We start from the raw sequence: 22,640 nt of genomic DNA, 5'->3' as shown, positions 1-22,640 counted from the left end.
TTGAAGCATCAGTTGTATGTTAACTTGAGAAAAGCACTGTCAAGCTTGGCAGTGGTGGGATTTAAATAAATAGAATGGAGCCAAAATACAGCATCGTAGACCACTAGGCCACTGTACCACAATTGTCAGCTTTGGATCACAGATGTGGAGTTAAAATATCCAAGATGACAAGTCAAAATTTGTAAACTGTCACTGGAGAGCAGAGTTCAATCTAACATGCAACATGCAAAATCTGTTTTTGCTCAGTCGGAACTCACAAGTACACATTTAAGGCTTCTACTGCTTCTTCTTCATGAATGTGGCAAAACAACGGCCAATCCTGAGATATTCAGGAAGACTAAACAAAGCAAGAGAATAGAGGTTGTACAAAATGGTTTTACAAGCTCAGATAGCACCGCAAGAATTAAAACTCACCGACGAACAAATTACTTTTACTGTCAAGGTAGAAGGAGAACAGCTATGTGGGGAAGCTATGCACCAGAAACACAAACTTCTCACCTGGGGACCAGACCAGTGTAAAATAGATATCCGGAAAGAACAAACCTACTGGTATTTTAGGATACAACCAAAAAAACAATGGGACCACGATAAAAATAAGTATAAATTAGAAATAAGAAGAGGTCAGTTTCTGCAAATAAAATTAGAAATAACAACAGATCGTAAACAAGAACCGGAAGCCTCTTGTATTACACAACAGCAAAACGACAAGGCCTCTCAGTCGGAAAAAGTAAGCCAAAAGTAAACACAACTTTTGATAAAGTAAACGCAACTCCATTGGTTGATAACATAGACCCAACTCTGATTATGGGTAAAGTTGGCCCAACCCCAGTTACTACTAAAAAAGATGAAACTTCAGTAGCCAATAAGCTAGCACAAACTTTGGTTTCTAACAAATTAGAAAGAGCTTCAGTGACAATAGAACCAAAAATAACTTAACTATGACTGTGGAGAAAACAACGGCCGCGAACAAACCAACAAACGCCTTAAAAACAATTGGTAATGATAACAATGCAAGTCACACCTTATAGGTTAAAATGTAAACAACAAATGGTACAGCAGCCAATTTACAGAGTGAAGTGAATTGTACAACAACAATGCAAAGAAAGGCAGAGACGAGCCCAACAATGACCCCAAAAGAGAATATACTAAGCACAAAGGTGACTAGGATATCGATGGCCAATTCTGAAAATACTCTGAATAAGACGATAATGTCGACAATCTCTAATGTGACTACTATGACTAAAATCATAACAACAATACCAACACCTATATCCGAGATACGTGTGTAGTTTCTGAATGAATGTGATGTGTTGATGAATGAAGGAGTGACCGCTGACGTTGACTTGATTAAAATAATAGTTTTATTACACAAATCAGCATCAAACCAGACTTGCCTAGGATGTCCAGGAGAGACCCAAGCCGGATGGAATCTCTGCCAAGCGACGCTCTGCACTCGCTTTCAAAGCTGTACAGAGATAACATACCATATCTTGTCCCAACACATAGGTGCCCGCTCAGGCTCTGCCATAAATCTAAACATTTCCTCCTCTGGACAAGCTGAAGAAATCAACAAAATTCCTCTCCCATAGGGCCTCTGAATAGACCTAACCCTAACCCGTTGTTATTTCCGTTCTCCGTATGACATGGAGGCAATAAATCTAATCGTAACATACGTTACTATTATTCCCACACTATATCTCAGCTTTGGGAGCTCATTGACCTATTCACTTCAAACCTTCCAGACACCTCACGTGCAAAATCAGTGTTCAATGCAACTGGGAGTGTTGACCCCCTCTCAACAGCAAGAACCTTAAGGCAGTATAAACTTGACCCCTATGGACGCACAATTAGGGTAAGAAAAAAAGACCGGTTGTATGAATGAGCAAAAGCAAATAGTTGGTATAAATGGGTGGAGTTCACCGGAAAACAAATAAGACGCAGACAACTGTTATTTATGTAGTACAAGTCGTCAGAATGCATTGTACGTAATTAACACTAAATACAATTGTGAATTATGTAGAGAAGAGAAGAGGCAGCAAATCAGAGGCTTAGAAGAGAAAGAGTTGAGGAAACAGGCCGAACTGAATAAAACACGAACAACAAGTAATACAGTATATTCTCATATCATAATAAGGTAGTAGTGTGTTCAATGCAATGTTTACTGTACCTAGGATCAAGTGTATACAACAAGTATTACAAAGCTAAATGGGATGGAAGTCCTATAACCTAATTATGAAAAGATGTTGAGATATGGACATAAGTCTATCCAACGCAGTAGGTGAAGTAACATTACCAATAGGAACAGATTTTCAAATAGAGGAAGGATGAGAGTTTTATCAAAATGACGAAGGAAGCGCAACTGCTAGTCATGTGGGCAGTGTGGAAGAAGCGCAATGTGGGATAATTTGGAATGTCACCATATATGATAACAAGCGGATCGAACTACGAAGACAATCACCTGTTATAAAAGGTGACCAGTACCTAAAAGACCCTGGTCAAATGGCTAAGAAGTCATTTGTGTCATCCCTGCTGGGTGATAGTGTATATCAAAAAAAGGATAAAGTGGTGGCAGACCAATTTTGGATCTGCGGTAATAGGATTTGTTGCCCGTACTATCTAAACTGTGGAGAGGTAGAAGCGCAAGAGTACAAATGGTTACAGAAATTGTGTTATTACACTCATTAGATGGGGTTGATGGTAACTTTGAAACCAAGGAGCTAAAAAGGCGAAAAAGAGCATACGAATTAGACGAGAGTGTAAAAATTGATAACATAGGACAACCTAGAGGTATACCCCAAAAAGTTCAAAGCACGAGATGAAGTAGCGGCAGGATTTGAAACAATACCAGCCAGAGGAATATCCAAAAACACAGAATGGATCAATTACATCCATTATAATCACAAAGGTCTATTAATTACACGGATGACGCTTTATCCGCCTTAGGGGAACAATTGAAAGCCACAAGAGCTGTGGCTTGGCAAAATAGGCAAGCTTTAGATTGGCTCTTAGCAGAAAAAGGAGGAGTGTGTGCATTCATAGGCGAAGTGTGTTGCACTTTTATCCCAAATAATATCTCGCCAGATGGATTGTTCCCTCTTGCAATAAATAAACTTAAAAAGCTAAGACAGGAGGTCAAAGACAACGCAGGTAAAAATATGGAATATGGAATATGGAAAAGATTGGTTTGCATGGCTAGATTAAAAAATGGGATGATGGGGAATGATGTTCACCAAAATAGGTATAATACTCTTGGTGCCACTAATAATAATGGGTTTAATTTTTTTCTGTTCTATTCCCATAATGAGATCCATGATAGCGTCAAGGTTGAGCAAACAAATGATCCTCACGTCATGGGACATAGTCCAGTCAAAAGGAATAGGGGAACATGTTGGAGAAGGAAGCCAGAGTGATGATGAAGATGATGAAGAATATGGACTCACAAAGGCCTAAGCTTTGAAAGGCCATGATGAATCAATGCATGTTGAAACAAATTGAATGGTCAGGTTTTTCAAGTTTTTATTCTAGTGTCATGTATTCTTTGTTATAATCATATAATGTGTCATATTTTTAATATCATACCAAAGGTTTTTTACTTTTATATTATGATGTGTTTTTCTAATCATATATTTTGTAATATAGGCTAATTGATTGATGGGATGGAAACAATTAAAGGTATAACACATTTGGAAATCAGGTTGTGAATTCTGATTAAAGAAAAAAACATTTTTCTGATAACCAAATGTGAATACTGATGATTTATCTAGCTGTCCGGAAAGTAGCCATATATGATTGTGAATTGACAAATATATGTTAATTGATGTTTGGGACATAGTAAGCCCCAAAGGGGAAGTATATGGGAGAAATTTACTATAACATTCAATGGTAAAATATAAGTATTATCTTGCCTACACGCTATATGAATTAAATAAGTGTGGGGAAATATTGAGTAAAGGAGATACCACTCTCCCCCAGTGCTGGTACAATATGCCACCAAAAGATACTAAAGGGTGAATGAATTGAGGAAGAAGAATCTTTATTTGTCACAGGACAACACATGCACATGCTTTTTTGATGGTGGCCGGTGAAATGCAGACTCTGCATTTCACCCATATTGGCTTGTCCTTCATCCGGGGGGGCAGCCAGGAGCAGTGGGCAGCATTCGATGACGCGCCCGGGGACCTGGTTCCAGATGTCCATCGCTGGTCAGACGATGTTGTGTGCATGTTTTAGGTGGGACGAGATCTCGGACGACATCGGGCTTATTCAGAGCGATATGGCCATGCGTCGTGAGCAGATGAAGATGGGAGCGAGAGGTGCCAGTGGTGACCACCAAATCGAGCGTGTGGCCTTTGGTGTGGGTGGGTTCTTGAACGTGCTGTATAATGTTAAAACAGTCCAACAGTGACAGGAAATCTATGGCAAACATGATGAGTTCACATCCCAAAGAATTCATTTCTGAGGGAAAATTGTCAGGACTGGTTGTAAATTGTCACGAGTGGTCAAAAGTTCTGATGACTGGTCTGAAATTGTTTTGTGAACACCATGACCACCTGTTAATTAAACATTGTGTAGATATGAAGCTGTGTCCTCTTCAGCATATAATAGGCATGAGTTCACATCCTGAATCATATGTGGTTGTAGCAAAGGGGACACCTTTGAAACTGTCAAGAATGTTTGTGTGATCAGCATCAATACCTCTAGCAAACGGAGGTCTAAAAAGAGGATGGTTTGGATCCATCAACATCATGGTTCTGGGGCCAGTACGCTCTCACTGCACCACTCTGCTTTTGAGAGCCCCAGGTAGGACTTGAGCCCACAATCCCTTGTTTAGGAGGTGAAATCGGCAAGAGTGGAGGGAAATTGTCATGAATGGCTGGAAAATGTTTTCCGATCAGCATCAACACCTGGTAGATAGATGACTATTCGGTAAGAAGCATTTTCCTTCTCAACCTATCATTAGCGGGAGTTCAGGTCCAAATGCATTTGGTCCAATTGTAATGCTAAGGCCTTATCAGAGGACGGTTTTGATCAAGAGATCTCTGGATTTTAGGGGCAGGAAGCCTCAGCGGTGAGCTCTGCTCATAAGCACATCAGGTGGGACTCGGACGCACAAACCATGCTGAAGGAGGGGATAACTATCAAGACTCGTTGCTCACGAGTGCTTAAAAGCTGTCATGACCACCTGCTCAACACGTGGAGATTTGCTAAGAAGCATTTTTGTTTGTGATTTGAAATTAGCACAAGTCCACTTCCTATGCTACCAAGTGCCAGGCCTTAGCAGAGGATGGTTTTGATCCATCGACCTCTGGGTTATGGGCCCAGCACGCTTCCGCTGCGCCACTCTGCTGTTGAGAACAGCATGTGGTACTTGAGCAAACAATCACTTGTTTAGGAGGTGAAATCGTCAAAAGTGGAGGGACATTCTCCTGAATGGTTGGAAGATGTTCTGCAATCAGCATCAACACCTGGTAAATAGATTATTTATAGGTAAGAAGCAGTTTCCTCCTCAACATATAGTTAGCTAGAGTTCATGTCCACATGCATTTGGTTTGATAGTAAAGGTAAGGCCTTAACAGAGGATGCTTTTATCAATCAATCTCTGGGTTTTGGGGCCAGCATGCCTCTCCTGGCAACTCTACTTATAAGCACATCAGGTGGGACTCGGACCCACAATCCCTGGTTAAGGAGGGGAAAATTGTCATGACTGGTCTTGAAATCTTCATCAGTGTTTGGAAGTTGTCATCACCGGACAGTAATTGTTTTGTGGACAGCATGACCACCTGCTCAACACGTCGAGAGTTGGTAAAAAGCTTTTTTTTTTGCAAGACGACCTTAGCACGAGTCCACATCCTGGTTTGGGAGATGAAAATGTCAAGAATGTTTGTGTGATGAGCATCAATACCTCTAGCAAACGGGAGGTCTTAAAAGAGGATCGTTTGGATCCATCAACATCATGGTTCTGGGGCCAGTATGCTCTCACTGCACCCCTCTGCTTTTGAGAGCCCCAGGTAGGACTTGAGCCCACAATCCCTTGTTTAGGAGGTGAAATCATCGAGAGTGGAGGGAAATTGTCATGAATGGCTGGAAAATGTTTTCAGATCAGCACCTGGTAGATAGATGATTAATAGGTAAGAAGCATCTCCCTCCTCAACATACTGGTAGCGGGAGTTCAGGTCCAAATGCATTTGGTCCAATTGTAACGGAAAGGCCTTATCAGAAAATGGTTTTGATCAATTATTCTCCGGATTTTAGGGGCGGGAAGCCTCAGCAGTGAGCTCTGCTCATAAGCACATCAGGTGGGACTCGGACGCACAATCCATGCTGAAGGAGGGGATAACTATCAAGACTCGTTGCTCACGAGTGTTTAAAAGCTGTCATGACCACCTGCGCAACACATGGAGAGTATATAACTTGAAATTAGCACAAGTCCACATCTTATGGTACCAAATGCGAAGACTTAGCAGAGGATGGTTTCGATCCATCGACCTCTGGGTTATGGGCCCAGCACGCTTCCGCTGCGCCACTCTGCTTTTGAGAACCGCATGTGGTACTTGAGCACACAATCCCTTTTTTAGGAGGTGAAATCATCAAGAGTGGAGGGAAATTTTCCTGAATGGTTGGAAGATGTTTTGCAATCAGCATCAACACATGGTAAATAGATGATTTATAGGAAAGAAACAGTTTCCTCCTCAACATATAGTTAGCTAGAGTTCATGTCCACACGCATTTAGTCTGATAGTAAAGGTAAGGCCTTAACAGAGAATGCTTTCATCAATCAATCTCTGGGTTTTGGGGCCAGCATGCCTCTGCTGGCAACTCTACTTATAAGCACATCAGGTGGGACTCGTACACACAATCCCTGGTTAAGGAGGGGAAAATTGTCATGACTGGTCTTGAAATCTTCATCAGTGTTTGGAAGTTGCCATGACTGGACAGTCATTGTTTTGTGGACAGCATAACCACCTGCTCAAAATGTCCAGAGTTGGTAAAAAGCTTCTTTGGTTGCAAGATGACCTTAGCCCAAGTCCACATCCTGGTTTGCGAGGTGAAACTGTCAAGAATGTTTGTGTGATCAGCATCAATACCTCTAGCAAACGGGAGGTCTTAAAAGAGGATGGTTTGGATCCATCAACATCATGGTTCTGGGGCCAGTACGCTCTCACTGCACCACTCTGCTTTTGAGAGCCCCGGGTAGGACTTGAGCCCACAATCCCTTGTTTAGGAGGTGAAATCATCGAGAGTGGAGGGAAATTGTCATGAATGGCTGGAAAATGTTTTCCGTTCCACATCAAAAACTGGTAGATAGATGAATAATAGGTGAGAGCATTTTCCTCCTCAACATACCATTAGCGGGAGTTCAGGTCCAAATGCATTTGGTCCAGTTGTAACGGTAAGGCCTTATCAGCGGACGGTTTTGATCAAGAGATCTCTGGATTTGAGGGGCAGGCAGCCTCAGCGGTGAGCTCTGCTCATAAGCACATCAGGTGGGACTCGGACGCACAATCCATGCTTAAGGAGGGGATAACTATCAAGAGTCGTTGCTCATAAGCTGTCATGACCACCTGCTCAACACGTGGAGATTTGCTAAGAAGCATTTTTGTTTGTGATTTGAAATTAGCACAAGTCCACTTCCTATGGTACCAAGTGCCAGGCCTTAGCAGAGGATGGTTTTGATCCATCGACCTCTGGGTTATGGGCCCAGCACGCTTCCGCTGCGCCACTCTGCTGTTGAGAACAGCATGTGGTACTTGAGCAAACAATCACTTGTTTAGGAGGTGAAATCGTCAAAAGTGGAGGGACATTTTCCTGAATGGTTGGAAGATGTTCTGCAATCAGCATCAACACCTGGTAGATGATTATAAGTTAAGAAGCATTTTCCTCGTCAACATACCGTTAGCGGGAGTTCAGGTCCAAATGCATTTGTTCCTATTGTAACGGTAAGGCCTTATCAGAGGATGGTTTAGATCAATCAATCTCTGGATTTTAGGGGCAGGAAGCCTCAGCAGTGAGCTCTGCTCATAAGCACATCAGGTGGGACTCGGACGCACAATCCATGCTTAAGGAGGGGATAATTATCAAGACTCGTTGCTCACGACTGTTTAAAATCTATCATGAGCACCTGCTCAACACATGGAGAGCTTGTAGGAAGCATTTATGTTTGTAACTTGAAATTGGAACAAGTCCACATCCTATGGTACCAAATGCGAGGCCTTAGCAGAGGAGGGTTTCGATCCATCGACCTCTGGGTTATGGGCACAGCACGCTTCCGCTGCGCCACTCTGCTTTTGAGAAAGGAATGTGGTACCTGAGCACACAATCAGTCTTTTAGGAGGTGAAATCGTCAAGAGTGGAGGGAAATTTTCCTGAATGGTTGGAAGATGTTTTGCAATCAGCATCAACACCTGGTAAATAGATTATTTATAGGTAAGAAGCAGTTTCCTCCTCAACATATAGTTAGCTAGAGTTCATGTCCACATGCATTTGGTCTGATAGTAAAGGTAAGGCCTTAACAGAGGATGCTTTTATCAATCAATCTCTGGGTTTTGGGGCCAGGATGCCTCTCCTGGCAACTCTACTTATAAGCACATCAGGTGGGACTCGGACCCACAATCCCTGGTTAAGGAGGGGAAAATTGTCATGACTGGTCTTGAAATCTTCATCAGTGTTTGGAAGTTGTCATCACTGGACAGTAATTGTTTTGTGGACAGCATGACCACCTGCTCAACACGTCGAGAGTTGGTAAAAAGCTTTTTTGTTTGCAAGATGACCTTAGCACGAGTCCACATCCTGGTTTGGGAGATGAAAATGTCAAGAATGTTTGTGTGATCAGCATCAATACCTCTAGCAAACGGGAGGTCTTAAAAGAGGATCGTTTGGATCCATCAACATCATGGTTCTGGGGCCAGTACGCTCTCACTGCACCACTCTGCTTTTGAGAGCCCCGGGTAGGACTTGAGCCCACAATCCCTTGTTTAGGAGGTGAAATCAACGACAGTGGAGGGAAATTGTCAGGAATGGCTGGAAAATGTTTTCCGATCAGCACCTGGTAGATAGATGATTAATAGGTAAGAAGCATCTCTCTCCTCAACATACTGGTAGCGGGAGTTCAGGTCCAAATGCATTTGGTCCAATTGTAACGGTAAGGCCTTATCAGAGAACGGTTTGGATCAATCAATCTCCGGATTTCAGGGGAAGGAAGCCTCAGCGGTGAGCTCTGCTCAAAAGCACATCAGGTGGGACTCGGACGCACAATCCATGCTGAAGGAGGGGATAACTATCAAGACACGTTGCTCACGAGTGTTTAAAAGCTGTCATGACCACCTACTCAACACATGGAGAGTTTATAACTTCAAATTAGCACACGTCCACATCCTATGGTACCAAATGCGAGGCCTTAGCAGAGGATGGTTTCGATCCATCGACCGCTGGGTTATGGGCCCAGCACGCTTCCGCTGCGCCACTCTGCATTCGAGAACGGCATGTGGTACCTGAGCACACAATCAGTTTTTTAGGAGGTGAAATCGTAAAGAGTGGAGGGAAATTTTCCTGAATGGTTGGAAGATGTTTTGCAATCAGCATCAACACATGGTAAATAGATTATTTATAGGTAAGAAACAGTTTCCTCCTCAACATATAGTTAGCTAGAGTTCATGTCTACACGCATTTGGTCTGATAGTAAAGGTAAGGCCTTAACAGAGAATGCTTTCATCAATCAATCTCTGGGTTTTGGGGCCAGCATGCCTCTGCTGGCAACTCTACTTATAAGCACATCAGGTGGGACTCGGACCCACAATCCCTGGTTAAGGAGGGGAAAATTGTCATGACTGGTCTTGAAATCTTCATCAGTGTTTGGAAGTTGTCATCACTGGACAGTAATTGTTTTGTGGTCAGCATGACCACCTGCTCAACACATCGAGAGTTGGTAAAAAGCTTTTTTGTTTGCAAGATGAAATTAGCAAGAGTCCACATCCTGGTTTGGGAGGTGAAACTGTCAAGAATGTTTGTGTGATCAGTATCAATACCTCTAGCAAGCGGGAGGTCTGAAAAGAGGATGGTTTGGATCCATCAACATTCTTGCTCTGGGGCCAGTACGCTCTCACTGCACCACTCTGCTTTTGAGAGCCCCAGGTAGGACTTGAGCCCACATTCCCTTGTTTAGAAGGTGAAATCATCAACCGTGGAGGGAAATTGTCATGATTGGCTGGAAAATGTTTTCTGATCAGCATCTTTTAGATAGATAAGAAGCATTTTCCTCCTCAACATACTGTTAGCGGGAGTTCAGGTCCAAATGCATTTGGTCCTAGTGTAACGGTAAGGCCTTATCATGGTTTTGATCGAGAGATCCCTGGATTTTAGGGGCAGGCAGCCTCAGTGGTGAGCTCTGCTCATAAGCACATCAGGTGGGACTCGGACGCACAATCTATGCTTAAGGAGGGCATGATCATCAATACTCGTTGCTCACGAGTGTTTCAAAGCTGTCTTGACCACCTGCTCAACACATGGAAAGTTTGTAACTTGAAATTAGCATAAGTCCACATCCTATGGTACCAAATGCATCGCTTTAGCAGAGGATGGCTTCAATCCATCGACCTCTGGGTTATGGGGCCAGCATGCTTCCGCTGCGCCCATCACAAAGCATTCCAAACTGCTAAAAATAAATATATCAATATTAAAAAAATTATAATTGCTGCTTCCAAAATATGTTTTAAGACATTGCGGAGCACAGATATGATGCATAGTAGCAGCAGAAATGAATTACTTTTTGGGTTATAAAGAGTTATTCTTTTTAGATACTTTATTTTTCCCTTTTGTGTTCTTTTGTCAAAGTGATGGTTGAGATAAGATAATCCTTTATCTTTCCCACAGTGGGTTGTCTGCAGTGTTAAAACAGTAACAAATTGGCACAATGGCACAAAGCATTAGTAAATTTGTAATTCTAAATGAAAGGATATGATAAATAACTAAATAGTATTGATTAAACACTATTAATGAAATCATGATCTTGCATGAGTGAATCGTTAGTTTTGATGTGATATACAACTGTGTTTGTATGTTTCATATCCTTACCGGTTACTTTGTTTTTCTCAAATGATTTTCTATAATCAAACAAACATTATTATTATTATTATTATTATTTTTATCGCAATTTTACATTGAACAAGATAGATGTTCTTATACACAATAAAACTTAACAAGTAGTTTAACAAAGAGGAATAATTGTTTTGTTTTGTACACAAGAGAGGTAATGGATTGTGAACATTCACTTTCTAAAAATTGAAACACTAAAATAAATGTGAAATACGTCGACCGTTTCAATGTTTTTTAATTTAAAAAAAGAGAAAATAGTAATGAAGGCTAAATATTAAAATGTTTTAGTATGTTGATCACATTTTTCCTTACCCTCTTTAGTTGCTTAACTCGTTAGGGTTAGGGTTAGGTTTAGGGATAGGGTTTGGGTCGGTAATGTTTTTGTCCTGCCACATTACGGAAATTTATTTTGACTGATTTTGAATTTATCAATGGCAGCACACTTTGCAATATTGATGTTTTACTCATCTGCTTGTGTCATGGATACACAGGACTTCCTAAAATTCTTAGTTTGATGTTTTTTCTTTTCTTCTCCTCTATAACTCCAGCCAGCACTAAATAAGTCATTATTTGAGTCATTGAGCCTTTATCTTGCTACGAAGCAAACCGGCTCATTTCTCTCAGGCAGCACCTCTCCATCATCAACATGTGCAACACTCACTTTGCTTACTCCAACTTCTCTTCTTCCGTCTTTTGGTGATTCACATGATTACTTGACAGCGTTGCCATTGTGGCTTCGTCCCGCCCAGATCTTGCTACTGAAGTTCTTGAAAAGTTCAACCACAATAATTTAAACTCATGAGTACAACAAAAAGGAGGGTTTTCGTTTGATTTGTCTGTTCATCATCTGTTTTTTTTGTTGAAAACAGTGTTTGTCTTTCTTGGTACAACTGGTTGTGTTTGTGTATCTATTTGCTGTAAACTGTCTTTTGTTTTATTTGGTTGCATGATATGTACAGGCAAGTGTGATGTGACGAGCAGCTGATTGATGAGACATACAGACGCTTACCATGACGCTTTGTCATGGTTAAAATATTGTTTGGGGAGCTTGACATGGTTTTCTTAATGGAATCCCAATGAAGGTCAGCTTGACTGAGTTTCATTCCTGCCATTAGTGATGATGGGAATGTGAGGGCGATCACATGGTGCGAGAGCACTGTCCCAGCATGAAGTGCTGACCGGGAGACCGCTTAGGTCTATCTTCTGTCGACAAAAGCCACATATGAATTACATCATGTAAATCAGCAGTGATCAGATTGTCCAGTTTTAGGATTTATCATTTTAGACTTGCGTTTATTAATGGATTGTGTAGATGAGATTATGTTCAGGCAACATTCGAGAAATGCATTTTAGGACAATTTAAAAAACCTTGCATGATTTACACATTGTCGGTTATTTTGTAGCCTAATCTATATTCTATTAACATTATCTCCTACATATTAGACAATGTGATAATATTATTCTGTTGTTCCGCTAGGGTGACTGCATATATTTATTTTGTACTGAGACTATAGTTGTCTATTCAACATAACTGTTTGGAAAAACACAGAACTATTCCCCATACCCTATTTTACATTCTTGGACCTAGAGCAAACAATGTTGTCATAATGTAAGTCTCTCACCCAAGTGTTTAAATGTATGTGCCCAGGTCAAAGCAGCCCTTGCAATCCCACTTGAAGGACCACTACACGACCTCCGACCAGGTGACTGGGTGGTGATCTACAACTTCCGGAGGGAACGCTGGAACTCTGCCAGATTCCTTGGACCGTTCCAGATCCTCCTCACCACCGCAGCAGCAGTTAAGGTGGTAAAATGACCTACGTGGGCACACGCATCTCATTTCAAGAAAGTCTGCAACCTTCCAGAGGACCAGATAAACGACTACAACGGTAAATCATCGGATGTGAACTGAGATCACGATCCTAGTGGGATATGTGCGAGTAACCTCCATCTCCACGAAGAGGATATGCCACATCTCACCTCCCTAATCCCTCTCTCCTTACTTCTCCTATCACTCTCACTCTATAATGTCTTTCACTTTATGTATGTCTAATCCGGCAATTTTCTGTGTTTATCTTTGTCTACTCGTCATTTGTTTGTGTAGTTATGTATCCCTACAAACTTCCTACAATATGATGGCAATGAAAAGGAATATAAAGGAGGAAACCCCAGACTTATCTATGGAAAAGCATGGGAACGGTAGTATAGCTATTGCCTTAGATGCATTGTGCCATCACCCCCTAACTAGCTTCAATGACACCCATTAAGTTTGTTGGTTGGAATGTGAGAGGCTTGGGCTCACCTGCTAAACGTAGCAAAATCCTAACTCACCTCACCAAGATGAACCCCAGCTTCTGTCTACTTCAAGAAACCCAACTCACTGCATCTGAGCACCTCAAACTCAAAGCTAAATGGGTTAATCAGATGTTTTCCGCATCATACAACTCAAAAAAAAGAGGTGTATCTATGTATATTGAACAATAAAAGTATCCCATATCAAAATAAAACCACAATATCTGACCCAGAAGGGCGTTTCATAATGATGAATGGGATTTTAGGTAACATCAATGAACCTTAGCTAATATTTATGGCCCCAATGAGGATGACCCAAATTTCTTTGACAATATATTTTCAAAACTTTTAGAATTTTTTGAATAAATTATCATACTGGGAGGAGACTTCAACACAGTACTGGATCCAAATTTACACCGTTCTCAAACCAGAAATATTCCCAAATCCTGGCGTTCGTCGGACACTATAAAACAATATATGAGTCATCTTGCTCTTGGGGACTGTTGGCGATCAAATAACCCACATTCTAAGGAATACATATACTCTTCACCACATCACCAAAGTTTCTCTCAAATCTACCTTTTCTTGACAAGTAACTCCACTGTCCAAAATCACTAATCCAGAAATCCACCCTATTGTAATTTCCAATCACGGGTCAATTAGTTTCAACCTGATAAATGAAACAATCCGGAACCCTCCCGGCAGGTGGCAGTTTAACACCTCACTTTTAACAGATAAAGAATTTAACCATTTACCGTACTTTCCGGACTATTAGCAGCTACTTTTTTCCTAGGTTTTGAACCATGCGGCTTATACAAAGGTGCGGCTATTCTGTGGATTTTTCTTCCACCGCTTGGGGCGCTCTAACCGGAATTAGAATCAAAAATAAGATAGACGAAAAATCACTGCAAAGAAGAATACGTTACTTTTTCTTTAGCAGATATAACGCGGACGATAAATTACCAACTGGTAATTATTTATAAAATCCACCATCACCAACGGGTTCCGAAAGGCTGGACTGCTACGCGAAGAGAGCGGCGCACCTTCAGAGTCAACTTCACCGGTGGATGACAGTGACACGGAGAGCGAGACTGATGGAGACAGATGTGACGAAGCGCTTCTGAGGCTGTTTAACTCCGACACTGAAGAAGACGACTTCATGGGTTTCAGCGAAGATGATTAAAGTGACTTGTGGTTTCAAACACAGGAGAAATAAAGGTAAATAAATGCCGTTTTTTTTCTCTTGGTTCTGTTCCGTTTTAATCAGCAAAGTTGCTGCCGTGTTAAAAGGCACTGTTCGGAAATCTGTTCAGGTACATACATGTACGTTTACAGTTCAAAATCGTTCTGTACATGCAGTAAATATCTAATTTTTCAACATAGATATCTGCGGCTTATAGCCCGGTGCGGCTTGTATATCTCTTTTTTTTTAAATAGAGCGGATGCGGCTTATATACAGGTGCGCTCTATAGTCCGGAAAGTAAGGTATTTCCAAGAGAATGGACTTCCTTCATTGAACTGAATGACTCCCCAGAAATATCACCATCCTTGCTTTGGGAAACAGCAAAGGCAGTTCTAAGAGGTAATATTATTTCATTCTCCACTCACAAGAAAAAGAAAGGACAAGAATGCCAAAATAAACTCCAACAGCGACTAAAGTAGTTACATTCCCAACAAGCCCACTCATCTTCTGAGCAAATCCGAAATGAGATCAGGACAAATACATCTCAACCTGAAGCTATCATCCATCAAAAGACACAATTCCTTATGACGTGAACAAGAGCAAATTATTTTGATTTCAATTACAAATCAGGTAAATTTCTTGCCAATCAATTGAAACGTGATAGAGAAAAATCACTTTTTACAGCCATCGAAGATTCAAGGACAAGGATGTCCGCTCTCCCCTTTACTATTCGTCATCCTAATCGAATCCCTCGCGGCGGGTATCTGTCAAAACAGTTATATTGTTGGCATACAAACAGGAAACTCTGTTCACAAAATCAGTTTGTATGCAGATGATATTCTGTTGTACATACGGAACCCAATATCATCCCTACCGGAGGTGTTAAATCTTATATCTAAATTCTCAGACTATTTAATAAATTGGACTAAAACCACAGTCTTACCACTCATTGGGGGGGACTGTAATGCTGCAACCCAGAAACTTCACTTAACCATCACAACGGGCAATATTAGATACCTTGGTATTGATATCTCCCCCAATCTATCAGATTTGTTTACCCCTTAACTTCGCCCCATTGCTCAAATCCATTGAATAAGACCTCATTCGATGGAACAACCTACCCATCTCACTAATTGGTAGGATAGCAGCAGTGAAAATGAATATACTTCCAAAATAAACTATATATTTTCAATGACCCCAGTGCAACCACCAGTACATTGGTTCAATACTGTAGACTCAATGGTCAACACATTTTATTGGATATACAAGAAACCGAGAATCAAACTAGCAACACTACAGAAAAACAAAGACTGTGGAGGCCTAGCAGCCCCAAACTTTAGATACTACTATCTAGTAAACCATCTTCAATTTATAATTAAATGGTTACAACCAGAGCAACAATTGGCCCATGGATGGCGAGACATTGAACAATCTGAATGTCAGGAGTTATCATTATCCGATCTCCCATTTCTTACGGAATCTTTAAGGAAACATAATTGCTTTAAAAACCCACTTATCACAACAACTCTGTCAGCCTGGTGGAAATTCCTCAAACTAAGTGGTCACACTCTACCTCCAAACAAACTCACCCCAATCTGGCACAACCCAGATTTCCTGGTTAAAAACAGACCAATAATCGTTAAGTCTTGGAAAAGACAAGGAATTACTCATCTGGAACACATTTTTGAAAACAATTTTCTAATATCCTTCCCAACCTTAACCCAAAGGTATATATATATCGGTGGCCACGGCTTCCTTCAATTCCTTCAATTACAGCAGTCTCTAAAAGTTTAAATCAAATTGACCCACAACATCCTACAACCACCTGAAATGATTGAACATCTCACTCATATCGGTCACTTGAAAAATCCCTTTTCCAGAATATAGAAACTTTTATTAAAAATAGATGACACCTTATCTTTACCTTGCTTGAGACCTTGCTGGTCCCACCGATATAAACCTGGGGAAACTTATTTGCAACAACACCTGTTCTATGACCCGCAACTCCAAAATTCAACTCATCCAATATAAAATTTTGAACAGAGCCCATATCACGGAACACAAAATGTTCAAAATGGGTTTTGTGGATGAAGACATTTGCTCCCACTGTTCCCTTGATACCAGAGATGACGACTTTCATGCCTTCTGGCTCTGCCCACCTAACATAGCATTCTGGACTAACATCACCAAGAAGCTATCAACTCTTCTGGGTCTCAGCATTCCCTTCTCCCCGTCTATATGTCTTCTCGGTGACCTCTCCTTAGTCGTGCCCCGGGTCGAGACTCGCCTATCTCTCTCAGTGCCAAAACTCATACTCAGCACATACACCACACAATAGGCCGAGGGCTTGCGAGATGGGCGGGGTGCAGGCTATGTGGTTGGGGATGCGGCGGGCAGCTACCATCTTGCCTGTCACACTCCTGCCCAAGCAGCTTCTCGTCCTTCTCAAAATTTTAATCCCACTCACATTAGCTTAGAACACATACACTGGCACACCAATCCTACTCCAAACAACACTCCATCAGACCAGGGCCTGCGGGACAAAAGGGGTGCGAGTGATCCGATGAACGCTTATGCCTGATGGACTCGCACCCCCAACCCCGCAATTTTAACTGCACTGGGGTTTTTTTTTTTCAGGGGTGGCTGGTCGCTGGCCTTGCGCCTGGTGGCTTGGGATGTGCTGCGACCTGGTGGGGCTGCGGAGAGCGCCGCCGGGCCCTTCCGGGGCCCCTGGGGGGACTGCTTGTCATTGTGGGTGTGGGTTGGGGTGTAGGGGGCGGCTGTTGGCCTTTTGCTTCTGCGGCGCGGCTTCTCTGCTGCAGGGCCCCGGGTGCTGGGGGTGGCGTTGGGCCTGTGTGCCGGGTGGCCTGCAGGCGTTGCCGGGGGGGAGGGGGGTGTGGCATCGAGGTGCCCCACGCTGGGTGCTCGCTGCGTGTGTGGGCGCTTAGCTGCGGTGTGTGGGCGTCTGGTCAACTGCAGTGGGGCGGGCCTCCCCCCTTGTGCGGGGCGTGGGTGGGTGTGGGGGTCCTGCCGGCCCGCCCGTGGGGCGGGTGGCTCGAGGAGTGTCGGTCTGTCACCATGGGACCGTGATCTGGGCCTGCGGTCCGTGCCCTGCGCCCGTGGCCCGGGTTCTGTGCCGGCGGCTGCATCTTGTGCCTGCGCCCGGGGGTTGGTTGTATGTGTGCGCCCCTGGGGTGTGGGGTCTCCTCGTACTCCCTGGGACTGGGTCATGCTCCTCGGGGCTGGGCGTTGGAGTTGCTCCACAGCCCTCTGACTTCTCTGGGGGCCTGGGGGTCTTCCGTGGCTGCAGGGCAGGGTACCCGGGGATCACCTGCAGCCGAGGGTTGTCCTCAGGGCTGAGGGGTTCGGGGGGCTTCATGGCCCCTTGCGCTGCTTGGAGGTGCCGCAACATATTACCGACCTTCTGCACCAGTACCAATGGGGATAAGTCATGTACACTTACCGGTGGACATCTTACACACACACGCACGCATGCACGAACGCACGCACGCACGCCTGCTTCGAGTGCACCCCAGCACCCTCCTGGTTGCATTCCTCTCCTTTCCTCCCTCATTTGCTTCCATAACTATGACAGGAAGAGGCCACGTGACCAGTTGTAGTTCCAGTTTTCCTGGACCTAATTCAGTTTTTCAATACATGTTGTCGTCCAATGTTCATGTTTTTGTGTAAATGTTGTTTGTTTCCATGTTTATTTGTCTCACCGTGATGATTCTCCCACTCTTGGAGTAGTGATCAGTTGTTTATATACCCAAACATGATAAATAGTTCTCCAAAGAGGGGGGTTGGTGGTGGCTCTCCATAGCCAAAAATTGTGCTCTTGTCATTCTACAGGTCATCCACAGGACAGAGTTATTGCAGCAGTTCTTGATGATTTAAGAATTAATAAAGAGTCACATTGCAGGTTGAGAACTTGAACTCCACTTGCAGACTAACTCTGTCCTGAATGCAATACAAATACTCTGTGTTGTATGCCATTGCATGCTGACAGCACAGGTTAAAAAAAGTAAAAAAGAAAAAGTAGTATAAAGACGAGATCACATTTCATCCTCACTCAACCTTGTGTGGAGATAAGGGTAACTTGACAGAGCATTGTGTGTATGATGTCAGAGCATACCTGTGACCTGAGTTTGGCTGTTAACCCATTGTATGAGCTCTCTTGAATTGCTTTGATCAATGGATGATTGAGGGGGGCATTGTCTTGTAAATGACACCTGACTAAAGGTACACAACCTCTCATCGGTATAAAGCCTTCTTCGAAAGATTCAGTACTGCTCCAAAGCAGTCTCCTGACCAGTCTGCTCCTGCTTCGGAGCAGTACTGAATCTTTCTCTTTATTCTGGAGAATAAATATCTTTAATATTCTCAGTTTTGTTTTCTTGTAGCGGCAGATTAACCTCACAGAAAATGCAGGAGAACTTCTTCTACAGTACATAGTGTGAATTGTGTACGTACTGTATGTGTGGGTGCCCAAGTGTGTGAGTGGCGCTGCCCTTAAAATTATATTTGTATTGAGATAGATTGTTGATAGAGTGTAAGCATTTATTGCTTTACACTACTTAATTGCATTAAACCTCCTTTAACCTTCTTCAGTAAGAGATGGTGTGAAATCATCTTCATGTGGCCATTATTGCTCAAAGCATCCCAATGTTCAAAATTAGGCAGGTGGGAAGACTTCAGCATTAACTCAACACAAATAAAACCTGAACTGGAACTGTGTGTTTAAATTTCCACTTGACACATTTATTGCACTTTTGCAGAATTTACTATGCACAATAAGCTCTATGAGCTCTAAAAATACTAAAAATACTAAAATGTGCGCGATCGATACAAGGTGCTCGCGCAGGTAGCTGCAAGGGGCAGCGCACCAATCGTAATTCTGGATCTATAATTATATAATAGAATAATTAAACAGAGCAATGGTGTGGTTAAGTTAATTTTAAGGAAAAAAAAAAATTCTTTCATTAAGTAATAAGGCACATTAACAACTAGAGAAATTGCAGAGTCCCAAAGGGACATTTCACTGCACATATGTATGACCGTATAATAATCTCTTGAACTTGAATTGTGGTAGTTCAGAGATGTCACTTAACCACCAAATGAAAACCTTCTGTACTTGTGTTCTTCCTCTTCTAAAAATAGTATCACAGATCAAAGATATCAAAAATGACATTTCTAAAATGCATTTGTTTGAAGCATGCAAATAACTGTACAACAGAAAAAAAGAACAAGCCTTTCCAAAATAGAAAAATAAATAATGATGATGATGAATTAATATTTTTTCCAAACTACTGTATATGAAAAATAGAATCAAATAACCATTGTCCTCTGCTCTAAAGCCGATTCTTCACAATGACCACGTAGAACAGCGCTCCTGTGAGTAGCACGACCCCGACCAGCGTCCATCACCTTAAACTCTCCTTCGACCTCCTGACTCTGGCAACAGCATCTTCGCTGAATACCTCCGCAAAGTGGTGCTGTCATGATGATCACGAGACGGACAGAGAAAAGAAGATTAGAATGAATTAAAGTTTTACATAGCCAGCAGCAGTCGCCACAGTGGTTGTGTCTTGAGTGTCATACAGCAATTTATTCATGTGTTGTTGTTGTTGAGTCGGTTAAACTAACTTCAGCAAAAACGCTTGAACAACTTTGAATGTCAAGGAACATTGGCACTCAACTTGGAACTCAAAATGTTTCGCTCAAAGAGTCAAAGAGAACAAGGCTACTTGCGCCTGCTAAACATCTTGGTTCAACTCGTGCACAACATTAGTTTGCCTGTTTGGGTGTTTGTCTATTTAATTTGGACAGTGACAAGAAGGACAGAACAAAGAAACTTTCTAATATAACAAATTATTTTTTTATTTGTGATTATAAATTCATAGTTTATTGGTCTGCACACATCACCACTGACAGGCTGTTAGGGTTGAGTTTGGTTCTCAGCCTTTCTACCACACTATTTTATTCGGGAAATTAGCTTTTAGTCTATATGACGAAATCAAATGTTGTTTGAATTTCGGCTACATTGGGAACAATTTTTGACAAATAACCATTTATCCATCCACTTGCGTCAGAAGGAGGGGCAGACTGGCCACCGGGAGTACCAGGCATTCCCCTGGTGGACTGCTTGTCAGTTGGCCTGGTTTCAGTTGGGCCTGTACCGGCCCAACTGAAACCAGGCCAACTGACACCAGGTCGGTTTCTTTTTTCTTTTTGTTTGCCTAACCCAATTTAAATGCATTAGTTGAAATAACAAAGTCTCTACTCAAAATGTTAAGGCAACAAGGTTACTTTGTTTAAGCCGAGGTACTCACCCATCCTCCCTGACTCTGGATCCATGGATCAAGGTGGTGGCCCATGTATATGGTCATCCAGTCTACTATGCGGGGCATCATGTTGTTCATCTCCTTCTGCACGCAATCACGCAGAGGGCACCTCCAAAGGCAAACAGGCCCACGAGGCGTCCCCAGTTGATCCCGTCCCGAAACACCTCGTCCATCACGTTCTCAAAGCTGTTGTAGGCCGTGGCGGGAGTGATGTGGAGCTGGGACAAAGTGTCGCTGAAGGCTTTCATATAGCGCAGCTCAAACTCGTCCGCCAACTCCCAAAGTGCCTTTTCACTGGTGCTCTCCGGCCCCAGCTGCAGTATTGGATAGTTCTGCTGAGACAATTTGTAGCTGATGAAAGAGACCACAATCTCTCTGTTGCTGTGCTCCATGCTGAAAACTGCCAAGCTGCTCGGGCGTAGACCTCTTTCTGCTGTTATTTTTGGTAAGTCAGTGGGGTAGCGCAATAATTTGCCAGTTGGAAACTGATGGCATTGTTCAAACACTGAATCCCCATTGGAGGAGAGCTTTGACATCACATAGAAATCCCATGGGGCTGCTGGCCTAGGGGTGCAGGGGCTATATGGGGGATTATTCATCATTTGGCATCATGACATTTGGCTCCCTGTACTAACTACCGCATCTGACGTTGTTACATGTCACAAAGCTGAATGACTTCTCTTTTTTGCTGGGCATAATAGTTGGATCATTTGTTGTTGTTGTTGTTTGTACAGAAGTGATCAACATGTCGCAAAAACAACGTATAATCTTCACGGGGAAGGTAAAAGTTTTCTTCCAAATGGGGCCATTGGGCTTTCTGCAGCGGGATCCCTCAGAGAAGAAAAAAAAAAAATCTTCCTTGTCCTAATTGTCCTAACAAGACAGGTCAGCACCGGTCAAAGAGGATGTGGTCAGAAAGAATGCCTGGACTGTGGTTTACAACAGGGAGGGGACTATACTGACCGGAGTGAAGTGCTCAGGGAGTATATTCTCTAGTTTTGGAAATATAAGGGCAAATCCTTCAGGTGGCTTCTTGAAAATGATGTAGGGTACACAATGTACCTGATCAAGAGTGCCCAGAAGGAGAGAGACACTGGAGTCTTTATGGCTGAAGGGCCCAGCAAGGACAGTCTTATCTTATTTCAGCAGTATGCACTTAGTTTCAAGGAGATAAGGTCTCTTCTTAAATATGAGGCTGAGAGTTCCAGTGCTCCACCACCTGTGTCAGAAGAAAACAACCTTTTTGGCTTTGGTGTCAGAGCGAAGGACACCAGGAAGGAAGTGTGGGACAGGGGGGCTTATGGGTATGCAGCATTCATCATGGGGAAAAGGTGTGCTTCAGGTACAAAGATGCAGCGTCTGCAGGAGTATCTGTTGAGAGAAAACAGGTCTCTCTCTACACCAGTGTCTGACCTCTGCTGACCCCTTACATTAGTCATTCAAAGTAATTTGTGACATTTTCTCATAATATTCATTAAGTTGTGCATTACTCTTTGAATTAGATTATTTTCACCATGGACCATTATTAAAAATCTATAATATGTTGTCTTACAGTGATGGAGGATGACCCGGATTTGGAGAGGGAAATGCTCAGCTTACCACCGTCAAAATTCCATGTTGTGCACAATAAGTGAACACCTTGATGTCACATTTAACATACTTCCATGTTAGATGATGATAATTGCCTTAATCATACATTTCTTTATATATATCTATCGCTGTGTAAATACATC

The 22,640-nt window shown here is 42.5% G+C and overlaps 1 pseudogene across 1 annotated transcript; it reads right to left on the bottom strand.

The window, feature by feature from the left end:
- Window positions 1–2,681: 2,681 nt before the first annotated feature.
- LOC307247610 (bcl-2-like protein 1) lies at window positions 2,682–21,299 on the bottom strand (annotated as a pseudogene). The gene is made up of 2 exons: window positions 20,896–21,299; window positions 2,682–2,717 (listed from the first exon to the last, which is right to left on the bottom strand). The product of its transcript is annotated as a bcl-2-like protein 1 (transcript).
- Between the last annotated feature and the right edge of the window lie 1,341 nt (window positions 21,300–22,640).

Source organism: Zeus faber, assembly GCF_960531495.2.
Source record: "Zeus faber genome assembly, contig: SCAFFOLD_39, whole genome shotgun sequence".
Taxonomy (NCBI): Eukaryota; Metazoa; Chordata; class Actinopteri; order Zeiformes; family Zeidae; genus Zeus; species Zeus faber.
Note: the sequence above shows the minus strand (reverse complement) of the source record. Positions and strands in the feature narration are given on the sequence as shown.